Here is a 14,613-nt window from a genome sequence, read left to right as displayed (position 1 = left end):
TAAATTATGCAGGCTATTTCATATTCAATATGAGACTCTAGGTATTTCTGTATTAATCGAGCTGGACATGACCTAAAAATGTCTTTGTCCTAGATTCCCTTGTCTGGGAAATGTTGGTGACTTGTTTATGTGATCAAAGCTGGAAAAAGCAACTGTGTGTGTGTGTGTGTGTGTGTGTGTGTTTATATGTTTATATAACATATATACTATGTTTAAAATTAATACTGAATAGCTGTTGTCCAAATGCCTGCAAGTTGGTAAGTGGAATTTCTGCATTCAGAAATTTGACAACATTAAATACACAGTGAATATGATTTGAGCAAAAATGCAAAGGACGCATCCAGATGGGTGTTTTATTGTGGGATGGGTGCTCCTCAGGCAAACAAATCTTTCACAGCATCCACATATCATTTGACATTAGGGCTGGGCGATGTCTGGTTTTCAACGTTGTAATATATCACCAGCAAAACATTGCGATATGCCAATATATCTTGATGTCTGAAATAAGGATGGACACAACACACGTACACATACAGAGGGGGAGAAGGGAGACGTAGACACAAGGAACACACACACACACACACACACACACACACACACACACACACACACACTGTACACACAGAGAAGGGGAGAGGGGAGGAAAGAGACTTAAACAACAGGGGAAGATTATTATTATTTATTAACTCAGAAGTAAATAACCCCAGTTTATTTTTCCATGGGACTAGTGGTGGCTTCCAAATGAGACCCAGCTGAGGGTAGCAGCTGTTCAAAAGGCAGGACTGGGCAGTAACGGGGGCGGGGGCTTCTGGAAGGCAAGGCAGAAATAGCTTCCTGCTCTTGGGAGGGCCCTGGAGCAACTTTGGTGTTAGGAGGTGTCCACGCCCTGCTGAGGGCCAGATTTAGGTTTGATGAGGCCCTAAGCTACTGAGGGTAATGGGGCCCTTTATATGCCCAGCTGTCCTTTGTCAACAATAAATACATATTTTATGTAGGCACCCTATATATAGAAATGAGCAAACCAGTGATATTTTAGGGAGCAGGCTAGCAGGCAAGGCCCATTACTTACATCATAGGAGCCTACACAACACAAAAAACTGTTGCTGTATGTAGGTTTTATTTTATTTGTTTTTTATCTTATATTTTGGAAATGTACATCCAGTTTTTTCCTTTAAATTTTTTTTGGGGGGGACCCTAAGAAGTGGGGCCCTAAGCTATAGCTTGTTTAGCTTATACATAAATCTGGCACTGGCCCTGCTGATGGAGAGAGCCCAAAGAAGGAGAAAGGAAGGGGGAAAGGAGCTCTCATCTATAATAATAATAATAATAATAATAATAATAATAATAATAATAATAATAATAATAATAATTTTTGTACCCTGCCCATCCAGCTGGGTTCCCCCAGCCACTCTGGGCAGCTTCTAACAAAGATTAAAATACATTGCTGGAACCTGCACTTCAAGCAAGCTCATGGTGTCTATATTACAGAGGAAAGTGGTTTAGAAAGTGGTTATCATACTTTTCCTACAATATATTGTGCAAATATTGTCTTCCAGGTGACCTGTTTGTTTCCAGTATGCAGTTGAATCTGGAGGCACCATATAATTACATTTGGAGGCACAGACCTTAAAACATTTTTGAAATCTGCTTTAAAACTCAATCTCCAGCACTTGTCAGTATAAGGTATTTATATGCCAAAAACCGAATTGTAAAAGGTGATCTAGGATAGAGTATGAGTAGTGTACTGGAAAGCAACTGTGGTCATATACTCAGTCACACATGAAGCTCAATGGGTGACCTAAGACCAATCACTTTCTCTCGGCCTAACCTATATCACAGGGTTATGGTTGCTATAAAATGGGGAGAGTGGGAATATGCTGCCTTGAGCTCCTTTGCGGAAAGGTGGGATATAAATGAAATAATGAACAAAATGCAACCATGCAGCATTTCAATTACAGACCTCTGTGTCCACTGAGATTTTCCCTGGTGTAATCAAGTATAACTGTTTTCTTATGACCAATCACCAATCTCAGTCACTGTCCATATTTCTGTGTGCTTGGGTTCACTTTTCCACACTTGAATAAACAGCTCTTACAGTTCATTGTACATATGCCCTGAAGGGGTGGGAGAAAGGATAACTGTATGCCAGAGGCATGCCAACTTTTCTCTAAGAGTAAATGATACAGCTGTGCTATGCATTATGACTTTTAAACTAGGGCTTTCTGACACATGACATCACTTGCTAGGAAAAGCTGCTTGAAAGAAGATGCCAAGGAGGAGTAAATATAGGCTTGCATCCATAAACCTAACTCCTCTGAAAACAGCAACAGGAATACATATGCCCACTGATCTATGGCAGCGTACCTTGTCAGACACTGCAATGTAGGAACATGCAATGTCAAGAGATAACATGGAGGTACTTACCAAACTATTTGGATTATGCACAAAAACACATTTGATTAAGGGGAGGATACAGTAGCAAATGCATCAATATGGAAGGGAAGTTCCATAACATTAGAATATAATAATGAGTGAGAGAGAGGGAGTTCCTTGGAAGTAAGTTTGGGGCTTTTTCAGCTGGAACTCGCTGGTACTCAGTTCCAGCCCCTCTGAGCTGGATGCTATTGCCATTCTAAGAGAACGAGGGAGGTGTTCATAGTGAGTTCTGGCACCTCTTTTTCTAGAAAAAATAGCACTGTGTAAGTCCCATTGATTTCAAATACTTTCAAGTATTTACCTACTTGCTTGCGTCCTATATTTATATCCTGTCCTTTTTTCTTTTTCTTTTTGCAAGGAGCTCAATGCAGAATACATGGTTCTCTTCCCTCAATTTTGACTCCATAGCATCTCTGTGAGCAAGGTTAGCCTGAGAGACAGTGAGCTTCATTGCTGAGTAGAGATTTCAGTCCTGATCTCCCAGGTCCTAAGCACTATGCTGCTCTGGCTCTCTCAGTCAGTGTGCTGAGGACTGTAGTTTCTGTTTCCTTTCTCAAGATGCAAATGGAAACAAGGGTTACCCCAAAAGGATTGCCACCATATTTCAACCCACAAATTCAGTGATGAAATTTGCAGCAGAATCAGGAGACAGAGCAGCAAGTGGCCTTTTCCACCTCACCACAACCACTCTGGGTCTTTTGATCCCTTTTCCACACTTCACTTGGAATAGTTAGGAGGATGGCAAATATTTCACACTGCATAAATGGGATGGACAGAAGGAAAGGGCAGGGGGAGAGTAAGGATGGATGAGAGAAGCAGCCCTACTTCCTCTTCTGATTCAACAGGTGTTTAAAGGAGAAAGAGTTCTGGCTTGAATCCTGAAAATTCTAATCCTAATTGGAGGATGGGGAAGGTTTTCTATGGAGAATGTAAGCATGCAACCAATACCTTTGACAGGGTGGCCAGATATGAACAAGAACACAGCTTCTCTACCTTTCATTGTGTGAAAGAAATGTTGACCTGAACAGCTTTTCTAAAGCATCCACGACAATTTCTCACCATTGAGAGAAATTTCTCACCATTGCACTGCTGGAGAACCATTAAGTCCAGGATTCTATTGTATTTGATCCCTTTCTCCTACAGTGTGCTGGCCCAACTTCCATCCTTTGCATTGTAACTTTGTTTGATGTGGCACTTAATCCAGTTTGTGGGGCTACAGCAGAACCAGATGTTGGTTTTGAACAGTTAGAAGCATCAGCATTTGGGTTCCATAGGGGAAGAGGTGCAAAGATAGCCAGTCACAGCTAAGGATTCTGTCCATATAAGGTTAACAGTTCATATGGTGAAACCAGGATCTATTGGAGAATCAGGGGACTGGGGTTTGGAGAAGGGAGGTAGAAATATGGTAGCATCAGATGACACTAGGTTAGAGGGACAGAAATGGAACTTTAAATGTGTATGTGTGTATGTATGTGTGTATATATATATATATATATATATATATATATATATATATATATAGGTAAAGGTAAAGGGACCCCTGACCATTAGGTCCAGTCGTGACCGACTCTGGGGTTGCGCGCTCATCTCGCATTATTGGCCGAGGGAGCCGGCATATAGCTTCCAGGTCATGTGGCCAGCATGACAAAGCCGCTTCTGGCAAACCAGAGCAGCACATGGAAACGCCATTTACCTTCCCGCTGTAGCGGTTCCTATTTATCTACTTGCATTTTGACGTGCTTTCGAACTGCTAGGTTGGCAGGAGCTGGGACCAAGCAACGGGAGCTCACCCCGTCACAGGGATTCGAACCGCCAACCTTCTGATCGGCAAGCCCTAGGCTCAGTGGTTTAACCACAGCGCCACCTGGGTCCCTATATATATATATATATATATATATATATATATATATATATATATATATATATATATACTGTATATATACTGTGTATATATATATATATATATATATATATATATATATATATATATATATGGTCCATTTTCTAAGTGAAAAAATGATTTTATAATTTCCTGCCACAAGGTTAATACTGAAGAAACAAATGCTTTTCTTGAGAACAAATTATGCCATTATAGTTAATTGTTGATAAAGTCGGAGTAGGGTCAGTCCTTATTAATAGTATTGTATTAGAAAGCACATTCATTTTTTGTTGGTTGGTCTGAAAACCTGACCCAATTTGACTGGCATTTTGAAACGCCATTTTCATAATTTAATTGTGCCGTGCCCTTTGTCAGTCACAATAAATCCATGCTGTCTTTTACACACACGTGAGTAATATATATAGACACACACACGCATACACACACATCTATATAAATATATAGACGATCGCAGGGCCTGGAGACGGTCAGGTCATATGCCCATAGCAGTGACCAGAGAAGGAATGACTGTTGGGAGGAGAGCAGAGAGAAGAAACATCATGGTGCATCTGCAGCAGCACAACTGGACACCTTCATCTGCCTCAGCTGCAACAAACCATGACTCTCCTGTATCGATCTCTACAGCCACAGCAGGCACAGTAACCTTCACTCACAAAGGCACATTCCTCCATTGTCTCCCGAGACAGACGGATGCCAACAACATATATTTAAATAACTCCCATGTGTCCATTATTATTTTCCTGACTTTGGCGTTTAGGGAGTAGAATATTTGGGTGTCTGCTATTTTAGAAGCTGTTATTAAAATTATCTTTCTAGTTTTATCACTGCAGATGCTCTTGGCAGCTGCAGAAAATTGATTTTGTTTGCTGCCGACAAACAAATGAGGCAACTGGGCAAAGAGTGCATGCTTTGCAGAGAGAGACATCTGATGGGTCTGCACATTGAACATCATGGTTTCGATGAAGTTTGGGGACCAATGATCACCTCCAAAGCAAATATATTTGCCTGATATTCCTTTTCGCATAACTTGTTTTCGTGGCTAGCATTGACATATATACTCACTGTAGGTCAAAACATTTTCTGCTTGGCACATGGACTGCTTGGATCACAGAATCATAGAATCTATGAGTTGGAAAGGAAGGACCCAACCCCTTGCAATGCAGTAATCTCAGCTAAAGCATCCATGACAGATGGGCATCCAACCATGGTTCGCTTAAATGTTAGGTACAGGTCAGGTCTGAACAGGCTTGGTGTAAACTGGACAGTTATTGTAGGCAAAGGCACTCCATATAAACTGGCCACCCAAATGGCCTCACAAAGGAAGCCAATTTTATAGTTAATATGAGCCCTCTTCACATATTATATACAAGGAACCTTGGCCTTGCTCCCCGAATATGTGAAAGCTTCCACGTCATTTGGAATGGAGTTGCACAGATGAGTGGAAATATAATACTGCAATATATGATATGATATGATATGATATATGATACGATTGAGCTCTGAGCAAGGGCTTTCCTGCCGGCTTATTTTTCTGTCCGGCCTTCATCAGTTAGCTCTGTAGGGATTACCTGGTGGCAGCAACATAGTGTGCAGAAGTACTATGAGCAGTGCTGGGCACCTGGATCAAGCTGCCATTTTAATTCCCCACAATATCTTTGACATTGCATTGCTCCAGGGAATGAGAAGCCTATATTGCATATGTCCATCCTTCTGATGGCGGGAATATTTACAGAGTAGGGCCTCAGCTGTTGATCAACTATTCCAGCTAAAGTGTACAGTATGGAAGACAAGGGAGCTGTGTGTGTGTGTGTGTGTGTGTGTGTGTGTGTGTGTGTGTGTGTGTATTTTGCAGGCGAATGCCTTGACCCTACAGATTTTTTATTTGTTCACCACTGGTATGTGGCCCTTGGTTATTTTCTGCTGAGGCGATGTAGCCCTTGGGTGAAGAAACATTCTGGACCCAATATATAGAACATCTGAACAATGCATTTGGTTCACACATCTATGGTGTGTCACTGATGCGTGTGAATGAGTTATCACAGATCACCCATTTTCACAGCCATGCTTCAGTTATTACTCATTCAACATCTTTATCAATGACTTGGATGATGGGCTTGAGGGCATCCTGAGCAAGTTTGCAGACGACACCAAATTGGGAGGGGTGGCTAATACCCCAGAGGACAGGATCACACTTCAAAATGACCTTAACAGATTAGACAATTGGGCCAAAGCAAACAAGATGAATTTTAACAAGGAGAAATGTAAAGTACTACACTTGGGCAAAAAATAATAATGAAAGGCACAAATACAGGATGGGAGACACCTGGCTTGAGAGCAGTGCATGTGAAAAGGATCTAGGAGTCTTCGTAGACCACAAACTTGGCATGAGTCAACAGTGTGATGCAGCAGCTAAAAAAGCTAATGCAATTGTGGGCTGCATCAATAGGAGTATAGCATCTAGCTCAAGGGAAGTAATAGTACCACTGTATTCTGCTCTGGTCAGACCTCACCTGGAGTACTGTGTCCAGTTCTGGGCACCACAGTTCAAGAAGGATACAGACAAGCTGGAACGTGTCCAGAAGAGGGCAACCAAAATGGTCAAAGGCCTGGAAACAATGCCTTATGAGGAACGGCTTAGGGGGCTGGGTATGTTTAGCCTGGAGAAGAGACGGTTAAGGGGTGATATGATAGCCATGTTCAAATATATAAAAGGATATCATATAGAGGAGGGAGAAAGATAGTTTTCTGCTGCTCCAGAGAAGCGGACACAGAGCAATGGATTCAAACTACAAGAAAGAAGATTCCACCTAAACATTAGGAAGAACTTCCTGACAGTAAGAGCTGTTCGGCAGTGGAATTTGCTACCAAGGAGTGTGGTGGAGTCTCCTTCTTTGGAGGTCTTAAGCAGAGGCTTGACAGGCATATGCCAAGAATGCTTTGATGGTGTTTCCTGCTTGGCAGGGGGTTGGACTGGATGGCCCTTGTGGTCTCTTCCAACTCTATGATTCTATGATCATATGAAGTTGCCTATTCTGTTGAAAGGAGGTGTAGGTTTGTGCCTCTGGGCCCACCTCTAACAATGCATAGATCACCTGCCACCCACACATTAGCATGAACATCTTATATAGTTTCTACATGTGAAGGCTTCTTTGGGTCTCTGAATCTGGGACTCAGAAAAGCCTTCATGCCTAGAGGTCTCTCCACCTTGGATATAAATGGAATTGTACAGATGAGTCTGGGAGGAACCATGGGTCTTTGGTAGTCATTTCTACTGCCCCGTCTTAAGAGCATTACATGCAGGAAGTTACAGGTGCAATGCTTTTCACTGAGGTCAATTCACACATCTTGATGAGAGGCATACCGTGCACAGTATTAAAATAATGTACATGGATGTGGAACTCTGCCTAAATATGCTGGAGTTTGAGCATCCCAAATAAAAAGCATTTGTTAAATTCTATGGAAATGTGCAGAGACCCTTTCAAATAACGGATAGAGCTTGCCAGATAACTTTGCTTCACACTGGATATTGGTTCCCCCCCCCCCAATTCATGAATGATTTCTCATTGACTGGAACCTTAATATTTCATTTCACCGGTATATTGCAAATTGCCTTGCAAACATATTGTTAACACGCACACTTGACACGGTGGGGCTAAACACATTATGCAGAACTAACCACAATAAAATACAAGGGAAGAAGAGCAAAACAAGAGACTTGACCCACTTTTCAGCAGAAAAATACTGTCTTCTGCTAATTATGAGAATTTGTAAAGGCCTTGAGATCCACGTACCTGAACTAAGCCCAAGTGTGTGATTCTCTGAGAAAAGATCTAGACTGGCTTTGGGAAGCTTAGTTATGTTCTCTGGAGTATTGTGTCCATTTTCAATTTCAGTGGGCTGTGTAATTATCCCACAGAACTAGGGAAATTACCACAGCACAGGCAGTACCTCAGTGTAGAAAAACAGTAGGAAACAGGGACTTCCATTGCCCAGTTTCTTTCCTTCTTCTTTTTCCTTTTCACGACCAGGGTTGGCTGCACCATTAGGTAAAGCTTCTGTACTCAGAATGGGGATGGAGGAGCCATCTTGTTCTTCACCTCAGACAACAAAATATTTCGGTCCAGTCCTGTTCATGAGTAGGGATGCTGGAAAGCTTTCATATTAGAGAAAATCCTAGTTCTGTCTCCATGTCGCCGGAGGGACAACCCTCCACAAGCAACCAGCTACACCGGGGGTGGGGGGTGGGATCTGATAGGCATCTCAGATGCCACTGACTGGTACCTTCCATTCCAAATAGCAGCTGAGGCGGCCACCTGTGTGCGATGATTTCATTCCCGCAGGCGCTCCGCAACAACAATGTGAAGTGGTTCTATGGCCGAATCTAAACGGCCCTCTTCTTTCTGCCTATTTGGGGGTGGCGAAATGGGTGGAATTGGAGTTAGAAGGGTCATCTAGTCCAACCCTCTGCAAATGCAAGAATAGTCGCTGCAATGCAGGAATAAAAAGCAAAATGCAGAGGAAGGGCACTCTTACCACCTTTGAGGGGGGAACGGTGCTCTGTCTCTGTGCATGTGAGGGGAGAAATTTTCAAAAGGGCAGTCAGGCTCCTTTCAAAAAAAGGGGGGCCAAGGGAGACTAAGTTAGCCTTTCTGCGTATGTTTGAAATGGAGTCAAATGGAGTCTGCTGAAACCCGAATGATGTTTGTGTGAGGCGTACTTTCCTTACACAGTATTACTCTCATTGTCCCCTGAAGCCACTCAAAAATCCTTCCCCTCAGCGTCACCGTCAGGCTGAAAGGTAGGAAAGTATATTTGATTTCTCAAGATAAATGTAAAAAAAACACCTGTGTTTTTGTTTCTTTGTACTTGCTTTTTGACTGAGGTCTTCAAAGAGGCTGACAAAATTTACAAATGGTTGAAATTTTAATGTTGAATCATTAGCGGTGTGGGTATGTGGTTGTTTTGAGATGTTCTTAAATGTTTTTAAATGTTCTGGATGTTTTTAGTTGTTTTTAAATCTGTGTTTTGTTTTGTTTTACCCTTAATTGCGCAGTTTGGTTACCTGTTTAACATCCTGGGCTCATTTATTCTGTTTTGGTAAATAGAATAAATAATAATTTAATTCCCTACACCGAAAAGAAAACCAGTCATCTGGAACAGGAAACTGATACTGTCTTTGTGTACCTTTGTCTCTTTGATTCCGTCCCACAGTAGTTACCCACTCTGTATATGGGCAGCCTTTTTATAGGTTTTGTACAGCAGACATACTTCTACGTGCTAAAAATATTAGTTGACTTTAATATATAAAAATATTGTGTGAAAGTGCTGTTTGTGCTGCAAAATTAAACATTTCAGCTGGCGCCGGTTAGCCCGATTCAACCATTTTACCTCACATTTTGCCACAGAAAGCTATATTTCTATAGAGCCAGTATGGTGTAGTGGTTAGAGTGTCCAGCCAAGACTTGGGAGACCGAGGTTCAATTCCCACTTAGCCATCAAGCTCTTAGGGCAACCTTGGGCAAGTCATTGCCTCTCAGCCTAGCCCTACCTCACAGGGCTGTTGTGGGGATGACATGAGGAGAGGGAGAACCATGTTTGCCACCTTGAGCTCCTTGGAGATAAAAGTGGGATAGAAATGCAGTAAACAATAAACAAATATAATAGTAGCTAAGATGCATGATCTGATGAGTATTTTTATGGGTTGCCTAGATTCTCATCTTTTGATTTGTGGTGGTTTTTGTAAGGATGGGGGCTGGTTTTGAAAGGGAGTATTGATTAGAGGAAGAACCTTGTTGTAAAATAAATTAAGGTGGTCAAATGTTGCATTTCATTATGTATAAAAATCAGTTAGTACATCTAACTGAAAGTCCCCTAGACTCCGTGTGTACAGGTCAGGGAATAACTGAACATGTGAAGTTATGTTCTGTTTAGTAGCTACAGCACCTGTTTAGACAAATCTGCAGTACGCATCATGAATGGGGAGGGCTGGGTACAAATAAAATTATTATTATTATTATTATTATTATTATTATTATTACCGTATTATTATTATTATTATTATTATTATTATTATTATTATTATTATTATTCCAAAGCAGCCTTTCCACTGCAAAGCATGGTCAGGGCAGCACACCACTTTTAAAAGTTTATATAATTTACTAACAGTTGCAAGGCATAACAAGTTTTAGTTATAAACAACAGGCTAATGAAAATATAACATTATTAATAAAAAGCTATAAAATTGAACCATCTACTGATAATTTATAATAAGGTCTAACAGTAAAAACAGAAGAATCCCCTAAAACAGCAAAAATAATGCATCTCCAGAACTAAATCTTGACTCCAGCAACAATTCCTAAATGATAGTCTCTAGACTCTACTGTAAATATCCTCAACAGTAGCAGCCTTTGCAGCTGGAGTCAATCAAGGCCCCATCCTCCCCAGGCCAGATGGAAAGAGGCCAGACCAAGCAAGGAGCAGGTTTTGCAGGGCTCACAGCAAGGTGGGTCAGCAGAAATCCCAGGCCATCCTACTGCATCTTACTCTGAAAATCTTAGCTTCTCCCTAAAATCAAAGGGCCACTTTGCATGTACATTTGCCAGTGTCTTCCCAGCAGCTTGTGCTATATTGCTCACATTTCTCTGCATATACAGTAAATATACGGTACCTGAAAACCAGACTGTGTGTGTGTCTAATTTGGGAGGCACCAATGGGTTGACCTCCAGAGAGTGCTGGACTACAACTCCCATCATCCCTGCTAATTAGCCATGCTGGCTGGGGCTGGTGGGGATTGGAGTCCAACAACAGCAGAAGGTTACCAGGTTGGCTACTACTGGTCTAACCTTTGGCCTAACAATTTTATTTGAAAGTGTATTTCAGGTAATCTTTTGTAAGTCTCTTTGACAGCTCCTCAGAGCTATAAACTGGGAAATAGGTATTAGGAATAAATAAAAAAAAATAAGAATGCCCTCCACTTTTTATCCAATTCTCAGTGTCGCAAGTTACGAATAAAGGTAAGCACAATGTTCTAACCCAGTGGCAAATTATATTCTTGTTAAAATAGTGCCATTCTCCTATTTTCTCCAGCACTGGTTACCAAGTTCTGTAGACAGTCGTTTGAGATTAACCAGGCTCTTTACTACACTGTTGCTCTGACATAAATAACATCAACGAGCTTTAGAAATTTATTTTTCCTATTATATTTCCACAACTTCAAGCATTATAATTCATTACATTCCATTACTTCTGCCAGTCAGTGTGTCATTTGTTGAGGCACAGCGGGTGGGAAGAGAGAAGAAATATCTTTGAAATGCTATGTGCAAGCTTCATTATATATACCAAGGTCAGGTAAATAATAACAAAAATTGCTACATGGAAGATCCTTCATTTGTGCTCTCTGAAGAGCTTGTTATCTTTTTCTGTGCATATGAACCACATCATTTACATATTGCTGCAGTGTTTGGTGGGACATATTTCACTGCATTGTTACTGTGTCTAGTCTCTGCTGGTATCCATCATTCATTTAATTTGCTGCATTAAATATGGAGGTTTGTAATGAAACCATCATGTTCTGCAATGTTATTACATTTTTAACCTAGAATGGGATCTGCAGTTAACAGCACAAGCCTGGAGCTGCAGAGCAGCGACAACAAAATGCTCTCCCTTCCCTGATTACTCATTTGACTCATGGCCTTACATAGATTACTTCAAATTTTTGTTGACCTATTAATCTTCTGCCTGGAACTGGGATGAATTTGATGTTCCTTATGGGATGGAGCTCCTAAACTAGAAGAACTAGGCCTACATAGGCCAGAAATCAAATTATCAACTTGAGCTTATTCTTATTTTGTTCTGTGAACTGCCCATAGACCTCTGGGTATAGGACGGTATATGAATTCAATAAAATAAAATAAATAAAAATAGTCCAGTGATGCAGCTTCACATAGAAGGAGAATATGTACAGATGTATCTGAAGCGTAAAGCAAGTTTGTTCCTTACTGTTTGAGTGAACTTCTCATTCAGAGTTAAGGAAGAGAATGTTTTTTGGGGAAGTTGGCACGCAGCCAGTCATGCTTGCCATCTTTTTGAGGGAGGATGATACTAAGTGAATCTGGAACAGGATGAAGTGAACTTTCAATGAGGTAGAGGACTCCAAGTGGCCACATTCTTCTGGGAGCCAACGATGATAATATAACACTGTGCTACAGTAAAATGTAGGAAACTCTGGCAATGGGCTAGAATCAGAAAGGCAGAAAATGAATGATTTTCCAAGCAAACTGTAAGGGTTTTAGTTCACAGTATTATTGTGTAACCCTTGCAACCTACTCTAGCAGTTTTACTAGGCAGATTACTTCTTCAAACAATTACCATAAAAAGGCTTTTTGAAGATTTATATGTCGTCTGCTATCACAGCCCTTGACGCCAGAATCTTTCTCTCCCCTTCTCTCTGGTTTCACGACATCTTAACAAATATCTGCCCACAGAGAAACTTATGACATACCCCAGGATGGTGTAGATAGCATGGTACAGTCCAGATGTTATTGGGTTCCAGCTCCCATTGGTCCTGGCCAGCATAACCAATGATCAGAAATAATGGGAGCTGCAATATAACAACATCTGTAGGACATCACATTGGAGACCCCTGCTTTATTGAATTTCTCTAATTGGTCCTCACTTCTAAATATATTTTCCTCTTCAAGTTTCTATTTTGTTACTTGTTCAAGATGTGTAATTATCAGGAAATTGCTCCACCTTTAGGTATATTTGTATTCTTACCAAAAGAGAGTCATAAATAAATTGTGGTAAAACCATGGAATATCGCCAAGTATGCAACTGGAGAATAATTGGCCCGGAGTTCCCTCACCTCCCCAATTTTACATAAAAGAAAATTTGAAAGTGTTCTCAGAAGGGCTGGCATTGTTTCTTGTGGAGATGATAAGGAAGAGTTTCTAAAACAGAAGCAACTTTTTCAGGGGAATGAGATATTAAATACATGAATCTCTCCTGAAAAATCCATTCAGACTTTGCCTACGATCATTAATATATTCATGTATTTTTCTATATGTATCTCTATAGAAAAAAGGTGCATTATCAGATTTGGGGCATAAACTGAGGCTGTGTGCGTGTGAGAGAGAAAGGAAACAGTGTAATTCTGGAACTTGGTTGTGTGTGTTGGGGGGGGTGTTGAATGGTTAAATATTTGCTACACTGAACCATCACAAAAATATCACACTTTCAGTGTTTCAAAAGGCTTCTGACAGTCTCTTTCTTTTTACATACACTTCAGAAGTCAAGTACAGGCCTTTGCTTAAGAGAACTTCCATGCTGTGCCGATGTCCTAGCTGCAGGTCAGCATAACACAGAACAAGTGATAAAGGGATATACGAGTACTTATATGGGTTCTTAAAGGATTGTGGCTTTAAACAGCTTCCCAACTCTGGAATTAATGCAGAATACTCAGATAAAAAGGTTGTGTACAATAGCTTCACATTAAAGTCCGTATGAATAAACGGATAGTGTGAAGTTAAAACTCCTTGCCAAGGGAAATTTGTGGTGCTGAGTAAGCAACAACAACAACAACAAGTCACTGACAATAATCAACCGATGGGTGGGATTCCTTCTTCTCTTTAGACCTCCTCGTTTTACTATGCTTAATATTGTAGTTACATTATTAGCCCTCTTCTGGAATTGCAGTTAAGAGTTCTGTGAACGTGTGGGGAGCAGTGGGGGTGAACATGGCAGCTTCTTCCTCCCTCTGACGTACCTCTCCAGTCACAATTTAATTGAGTACAGGAGGTCCCTTGCTTCAGAAGCTGGCTCCCATAATAGACTGGCTCAGAATTAGATAAAATAGTAGGTGGTTCACTGTACATCATATTGGTCATAGGATATTTTTTACACAATTTTGGATAGTCACCAGTATCACCACAGATGGTTTCATTATGCTAGCTCTGTTTTTATTAACACAGTAGGGAGTATAAAGAGTATTGTAAGGGAACTGCCAGCCAGGATAATTAGAAATCTTAGTGGATAAGCCTGTTGAATATTATGTGCTGACTTTCATTAATCACTGGTACACACTAAGCATATCTATTATCTTATTTAGTCATCTTGCTACCTGTAGTTTTCTTTTATGTCCCCCTCTCTATAACAAAGAGACTCTTCAAAACCACTGACACATTGTCTTGCCCCATTGGCACATGTCTTACGTTTTTCTCCCTTTCTTGCATTTAGACAAGAAAGATACATTTAACACATACTTTTTTTTTTGAATGATA

Source organism: Zootoca vivipara, chromosome Z1 (assembly GCF_965207765.1).
Source record: "Zootoca vivipara chromosome Z1, rZooViv2.hap1.1, whole genome shotgun sequence".
Lineage (NCBI taxonomy): Eukaryota > Metazoa > Chordata > Lepidosauria > Squamata > Lacertidae > Zootoca > Zootoca vivipara.
The sequence above is the reverse complement of the archived record's forward strand: the minus strand, read 5'-3'. Positions refer to the sequence as shown.